Raw genomic sequence first — 8,293 nt, forward strand, 5'->3', positions numbered from 1 at the left:
ATATATATATATATATAAAACTTACTTTATACATACGAAAGAGATCAATACATAAAAAAAAATCAAATTAGTAATATTATACTAATTAAAAATAAAACATTTTACAAAGTATTAAATGTAGCTCTATATAATGTAAATAAAAAACTTTTATACATTTATTGACAATTTTGGCATCACCTACAACTCATTGCTTAACATCTTATTCACAAACACACACTCACTGCAAAATTTTATCTCGTTTTACAAGTGACTCCTAATTACATACTAACTATGAACTACTAACAGACATGAATGGGATTCTGAAATGACACTTAACAGCAGCACTGGTAGTTGGTTTCAACTGCAAGTTTACAGAATTATATAATGCCTGTTCTCCAAAAATAACATCAGTGTCTACCTACCATTAGTCAACAAAATCAAGCAGCAAGTGAAGTCATCTACATATACTTATCTAAAGATGTAATTATTATTTAATCAGTATTGTCTCCAATTGTAAGTAATTTTATTTAACTAATCAAGAACATTTTAGAATATTTCCTCTATCTGACAATAAAGAGTTATTTTATTTTTTCTTTGAAGTTGAGCTGAAGTTCTTTTTCTTAAAGTCAATACTATAATAGAGCTAAGTTATTAATAGCAAAGTGCTTGGTGGATAATAACTTTCAATCACAGATTTATCCATTAATTAGCATATTTAGCCCTAGGTCATCTCTGATCAAGCAGACCTAACCTCAAGGTATTCCAGCATTTACCATCTTTTTATGGGTGACTATATTGAATTACATTAAATAATGTATCTGCTTCTATAAAGACAATAGAGTATAATATGGAAATTTAGCTGACATTTCCAGCATGTCAAGAACCACATAAAGCCTCCCTTCTGGTTTCACCTATGAACTCTTTAGAAATATTGACAACTGTTACAAGAATTTAACTTGATGAAATGTTAAATTTGTCTGTGCAACAAACATTAAGTATAAAGCAATTAAATGAAATTACTAAATAATAAAATTATAACATTAAATTAAATTCAGCAGAAAAACAAGAATATATGAAGTATGACAATTTATGATTTCTTTTATTATAACAACGGTTTCTGAGATTACAAAATACTATGAAATATTGTATTCTATACATAATGAAACAGTATATTTCATACCTTACAGTATAAGACATATTTCATATATGAATATATGCATAAATTTAAGTTTTAAAAATTTTTGGTTCGAAATACTTGTTCACCAATATAAATTAGCATGTTCCAAAATTTATATTCAGATATAAGATGACTGACACCCAACCTACAGTTTTAAGGTGAGACTTTTCTAGAGTTATATGCTAGAATGTCACTGAGTCATTATTGACTACTACTTAGCCTACAGATGAAAGAACTACACAGACTTAGAAAAGCTACCCAAGAGTGATTTCCAACACTGCTAGCTAATAAAAGAGCTGTTACAATGCACCTCTACTTGCAGCAATAAGCCATACTACCATATGATATCCTATTTAAACTAGGTGAAATTGGATTATTAAGAACTAACTTTGCTAGGGATGTCAGTGAAAAGATATGAAAAGTTTTCACTTCAAGCAATTTGGTCAATTATCATTATCATCATATTATTAAGGTAGAAGGCAAATTTATTGTCTTGAAGGGCAATCCTAACAGTATAAAAGAATTCACTCAATTTATCCCCTATTAACTTATTCAGGTAGTAAATTATGCTGTGATAATCTGAATTCTTAAGCATGAAAGAAACAAGGCTATGAAAACAGCCTTTATGAATAAATTACATTTTAAATAACTCAATATATAACTAATCTTGTGCTTATTCCTCATACCCACCCAAGAAAATATGCAAGGTGTAACAGATAAAGCTGCTCCCACTTCTCTTTACAACTGAGAAAGGGACAAACACTTGATATTTTTGTTGTTATTAATATTCTCTTGTCGCAGTGTAACTGAAATATATACTGCCCTGCACTAGCTCTATGATAACTCATCTCTACCTTCATTAACTAGTGTATTAGTTTCAGCTCCCAACAAATTCTCAGTACATCACTACTATAGCAACTGTAGAAATTGACAAGTGATGAGAGATGCATGTTATCTCAAATGATAAATGTACAGCACATAACATTTCACTTATATAGACAAAAGTATTACTGCTTACTACAAAATCCAGAGGCTGCTAGATTTTCTACTTTCATAAATCACTTTTTTTTTTTTTGATACTTTCAATAGCCTTGCTTAACATTTTACTAATATGTACACGGCAGATAAGTAAAATGTTAAGGATCTATTTGTAGCAGCTCTTCTACTCCTTCTATACTCTTTATATAGAAACAGAGACTTTCTAAATGTCTTTTTTGATCAGTGAACATTGATTCATTCATAGATTCTTGGGAAGTACTGGGATGCTGAGGATTTAAAGCAGATCAGCTTCTTACTGATGAAACATATAAAAAAAAAATGATAAGTTCAAGACTGGAGAGGAATGGCTTGTAAAATTAGAAGTAATGAGAAAAAACTGCTGCAGAACTACTAAGTTAATGATTATGATACTAACTAAAGTATAGCTATACATCATGAGTTATTACATCTCACAGAAAAGACTTCAACCATTGTGACATTCCATGTAATAAATTAGCAACTACAATACAAAGAGATAAGACTTGTAGATATTGTACAGCAATAAGACACCAATTGGTAATGGTACATAATAGAAGTTTAAATTATGAAGCTAATAGAAGAATAGGGAACTTGCATATTTTTTATTAAGGTAACCTACCAATATTATAGAATTGTGCAACTGTTAAATAACTTCTCACTTTATTAGAAATAAATTGCAGGATGAGCAGCCAAAGTAATTATGGGAAAATAGTTTTTTTTTTCTCTCTTACAACTTTGCTACAAATACTGCATGCCAACTGCATTCATTCAAGTTTTGTAACGATAGAGAGCTAACTAGCATAAAAATTACTATCAGTTTTTTCCCCACTTTTTAATTAACAATGTGTCCAATAGCAAAGAATTTTCAAAAAGGTCAGAATTAATAAAATATGCTCCCTATTGTAAGCTATGAATTTTTCACTCTTACCATAACTTAGTATATTATGGCATCTAATTTGTAAATATTTTTGTTAATTACTATTACATTAGTTAGCTAGGCTGATAAAATATTAAAACTGAGGAAGCAGCTACAGTCACAAGATTACTTTCCTGTTCACTGTTAATGATGTATAACAAAAATACTCTAAAAACATTCAAATGAATCAACAAGTGAAGTTAAATTTTCAAGCATGTAATTAATCTAGGCTCTACAAGGTTGTTTTGTATCAGTAGCAAAATAAACAAAGACAGTAAGGAAACTAAATACTAATTTTTAAAAGCATCCGCTGATGAATAAAGAACTACCATATATTCATGATGGTGTTTCCATTGGTCACTAAAATAGTTTTTATGGCATTTTAAGCAAAAATAAGAAGCATACTATATGCTTCCAATTTTTGTTCAAAATGTCATATAAAATTGTTTTATAAAATATGCACCCACATAAAAACTAATGTGAAACTGTTAAATAATGTAAACAGCTTAGTTCTATAGATATGCTAGTAAAAAAAACATAACTGACGCAAGAATTTTTCTTTCGACTCAAAATAGCCAAACAGGGGGCGCTTTGTATGTAGACAAGCCCAAATCAGTAGGAAATACTTTCTAGGGAAAGAAAAGAAAAACATGTAATTGGAGTAAGATTAATGTTTTCCTCCTTGTACTCTCATCTTCCTTTTCCCCTAGTGAAGGGATACTCTGTGTGTTTGGGTTAGATGGAAAAGGAAGAAGTTTTTGAAAAAGCAAAAAGAAAAAAAGTGTCTTCAAAATATCTCAAGAATGTCAAGCAGAAAGGACCATTTTTCTTCAGTGTATCTCACATTATCAGGAAGTGGCAGGCATTGCACTGTAAATTCTCCATTAGTCATTAAAAATAAAACTAATAAAAGTAAGATTAAGAAATTATTGTGTGACATATGTCAAAGTTCCCAGAAAGGTTTAAAGTGTGACAGACATTGCCATGCAGAGGAATCAACATTTTATTTATAACTTTTAACTATGACATACTAATGAATGAGGTAATGTAGAAAAAGTAGAAACAACATAGTCAAACTCAAAATTCTAGCATGAGTATCATAAAACAAAAAATAGGATTTCTTGTCATTACAGAGCTCATAAATGTACATAATCAAAATTTAGTATATGAAAGCAAATGAGTTTTTTTTTTTTCATTTTTTTTTTAATATAGATTGCAATATAATTCTGATAGTGACTTATAAATCTATAATTAAACACTAAAATGTATTCCCAAGTGTGCTGATCTAGAGGTTAGCGTTTAAGTATCACACTCTTCCAACTAAGTATTTAGTTTGAAGACCATTCTCACAAGAAATACTAAGAGAACCAAAGGAAGTAATACGTTCTTTGAGTAAACACACACACAACACTGAAGATCTTAAAATAAAACTCAACAACTACAAAAGAAAAAAAAATGAAATAAGATATTTTACATTTTTCTTTTGCGTATTAAATTTTTTATACGAATAAAAATTTTAGAACAAAACTTTGTGTGTTTTGGTTGTGAAATGACCAAAGAATATTCAAGACTTTACAGACAACTAAACCTAGTTTATTTCAGAGGTTTAAACAAATCCATTAACCAATATAACAAAGGTTTTCCACTGACAAAAATGTATCTAGTATTCATCAGAAAATTAATCTTGAGAATAATAATCCTAACAAATTTCTAATTCAAACAGTAACAGTTAGGCATTTGCCTCTTATTGTAAAGATCTCAGAATTCAAAAATTTAACAATGAAATAACATTTTTTATTCAATGTTATCGATTCCGTTTTACAAATTCTTTAAACTACTCCTATTATTAACATAGGAGAAAATATGTATCACAGTACAAATGTCAAATTGTAAGTAAAATTAAATTTTGAATGCCAACTGCTAATTCAGGTTCAAAGAAAATGCCTAGAAGAAATTAGTATAATCTTGAAATTTTAAAAATAAGGTGGTGCTTTGGCATTTGGTTCAGAAAATATTTCATTATTTTGAGACAATAGCAAAGCCAAGTAATTCTTTTTACAAATGGCTACATAGTTTATATTTTTGTATAGAGATGTCAAGAAAATAAGTCTAATATTACTTTCCATGCCAGACTTCACTTAATTATCAGGTCCCAAATAATAGTTAAATTGTTAAATCAATGTCAAGACAAGAATGTCACTAAATTTCTTATATAAATTTTTACAGGATATTCAAAGAATAATTTCTTGGGTAAGTGTTCTATAGGGGGTTAGAAGGGCTCTAGTAATGTCAAAGAGATAAGCATGATGTAGATCAACTTAAATGAGAACTATGCACCATTATAGGGGTCTCAAATGAAACCCTGTGTAATTTAGGGTGTAAATAGTCAGGATTAATGAAATTGTTTTAGTTACTTTTAGTAAGATATTCTCAGATTTGTTTAACTTTATATGCAAACAAATTCTTATTTCTTTGGTTAAGTATGACACACTTTTAAAGCAATATGATAAATAAGCTATCAATTTTAACTCCACAGAGAAGTCCAGGTACATAAAATAGAAATGCAGAAGAAATCAAATAGGCTGCAATTGTTAGTGTTGGGTCCAAATGAAAGAACAGTTTAATAAGAGACCAAAAAATTTTTAAAAAACAAGGTCTAACACTGATTCCAACAAGACTTGTATAAACATCATTTAACATGTACTCCTCTATGCTTGCATGGACCAAACAGTTTTTTGAGGCCTTCCTGTTGCAAATCCTCACTTGTTTCCAAGCAAGGTAATATTTCCCATGGCCAGATATGTCTTTCATGGAAAACTGGAAACATATTGCTTGTATAACAATGCTGCTCATTCTACAAGCAACATGTGATGTCAGGACAAAAACACACACACACACACATTTATTTATGAGAGGCTTCTTTCAACTTCCATCTACCAAATCCACTCACAAGTCTTTGGTTGGCCTGGGGATATAGTAGAAGACAAAAGTGTCACACAACAGAACAGAACCAGAGACCAGGCTGCAAAGTAAGTTTCTTAATTACAGACTTTTCCAAGCAATTCCAATCAAGCACAAACATTGCATAAAAGAACTAATTATCTATACGATGACTATTACTAATTACTTTATGAATTAAGTTGCTTTGACCATAATAAAGTTAAGACTGTGATCAAAAGACAAATATGACATTTGTCAATTAGGGATGTTGTATACAGGGATTTAAAAGAAGGGACTCCAGGCTGACATCAAACAATACAAGGAGAATTTCATTGCTTGCTCAGAAGTTTCTTCCAGCACACAGATTTCCTCAAGATGGCTGTTTTAATTATAGAAACAATTGATAATATACCATTTTTTTTTTCTGCTAAGAAAGGACATGGTCCTGAATATGATAAAATTTGAACTTTATAGGAAACGTGTGAACTGCAAGACATTTTGAAACTTTTGTACAGTTGAAGATTATGGAAGTGTTTTGTCAAGATTTAAAATATTAATAAATCAATATTTCCAGTTCTCCAAGGTCAATACCTACTAACATACTTGGATAAGTGGTCAAACTGGACTATATTTTATGCTCAATTGATTATTCCCCAGCCACAGGTAAGTTTACTCAATAATAGTTGCGACTATCCAACAAGAGAGAGAGGAGAGAGAGAAAGGGAAGAAAGGGGGAAAGAGGGGAGAGGGAGGGAGGAGAGAAAGGAGAGGAAGGGGAGAGAGAGGTAAGAGAAAAGGAGAGAGGGGGAAGAGAAGAGGAGAGGGAGAAGAGGAGAGAGAGAGGAAGAGAAGAGGGGAGAGAGAGGAAGAGAAGAGGGGAGAGAGAGGAAGAGAAGAGGGGAGAGAGGAAAAGAAGAGGAGAGAGAGGAAAAGAGAGAGAGAGAGGAAGAGGAGAGAGAGGAGAGAGAGAGAGGAGAGAGAGAGAGAGGAAGAGAAGAGAGAGAGAAGAGAGAGGGAGGAGAGAGAAAGAGAAGAGAGAGGAAGAGAGAAAGAGAAGAGAGAGGAAGAGAGAAAGAGAAGAGAGAGGAAGAGAGAGAGAGAGAAAGAGAGAAAGAGAAGAGAGAGAGGAAGAGGAGAGAAAGGAAGAAGAGAGAAAGGAAGGGGGAGAGGGAGAGAGAGAGAGAGAGAGAGAGAGAGAGAGAGAGAGAGAGAGAGTGAGAGAGAAGAAAAGTAGGCCATTTAAATAATTTTATAAATTCAATACAAATTGATTAGTGATATCTACAATGTAAAAAGGATATTGAATTGTAACCATGTCGACACACAAGACACTAATGAGATTCATTGAGGTATTAACTTAAGTCAAAATGTTTCATTCTAAAAATGATTGGTAAAAAAGCAAAAGGGGAGAAAATAATACAAAAAAAAATAAGAATGAGTGAGAAAAGTAACCAGAAACATTAGGTAAGATGTGTGGAAAAACTGAAAATAAAGAAAAACAGATTATACACCCTCTGTATTGTTTCAGTTGGAACTAGCGCTAATATGCTATCTGAAATATATATACATATATATATAAAGTGCCACACCCTAACAGTTGCGGGAACCCGTGGAAGAGGTAGGCCCAGGAAGACCTGGGCTGAGGCAAGACCTTCGAAAATTGGGCCTCACCAAGGTGATGACTTCTGACTGAGACCTTTGGAAATATGCTGTGCGTGAGAAGACCTGGCAAGCCAAGTGAGACCTAAATCCAAGGCCTCTGCCAGGGGTGTAGCCAGCCCACTTATGCGTACCTTTCCTTCTTTGGACACTAAACTCCGCTTGCGAAGACCTGTTGAGGCAAGTGAAATCAAAACCGAACTAAATTTGATGACTGGCACCCATGCCAACGTTGTCTCCTTCATTGGACACGAAACTCAGCTTGCGAAGACTTATTGGGGCAAGCGAAAGTGAAATCGGGATGGCACCTGTGCCCAGCGTCGCCTTTCTGACACTTGTGCCCGTGGCATGTGTAATGGACTTTTGAGCGAGATCGTTGCCAGCACCCCTGGACTAGCTCTTGTGCGGGTGGCACATAAAATACACCATTTGAGCGTGGCCGTTGCCAGTACCGCCTGACTGCCCTTCGTGCGGGTAGCACGTAAAAGCACCCACTACACTCTCAGAGTGGTTGGCGTTAGGAAGGGCATCCAGCTGTAGAAACTCTGCCAAATCAGATTGGAGCCTGGTGTAGCCATCCGGTTTCACCAGTCCTCAGTCAAATC

The 8,293-nt window shown here is 32.9% G+C and overlaps 1 protein-coding gene across 6 annotated transcripts in view; it reads right to left on the bottom strand.

Annotated features, from left to right (window-relative positions):
• LOC106880451 (myosin heavy chain, non-muscle) overlaps positions 1-8,293 on the bottom strand; it is a 135,185-nt gene that overhangs the window by 84,119 nt on the left and 42,773 nt on the right. The window lies entirely within an intron of this gene.

The sequence above is a fragment of the Octopus bimaculoides genome, chromosome 2, assembly GCF_001194135.2.
Source record: "Octopus bimaculoides isolate UCB-OBI-ISO-001 chromosome 2, ASM119413v2, whole genome shotgun sequence".
NCBI lineage: Eukaryota > Metazoa > Mollusca > Cephalopoda > Octopoda > Octopodidae > Octopus > Octopus bimaculoides.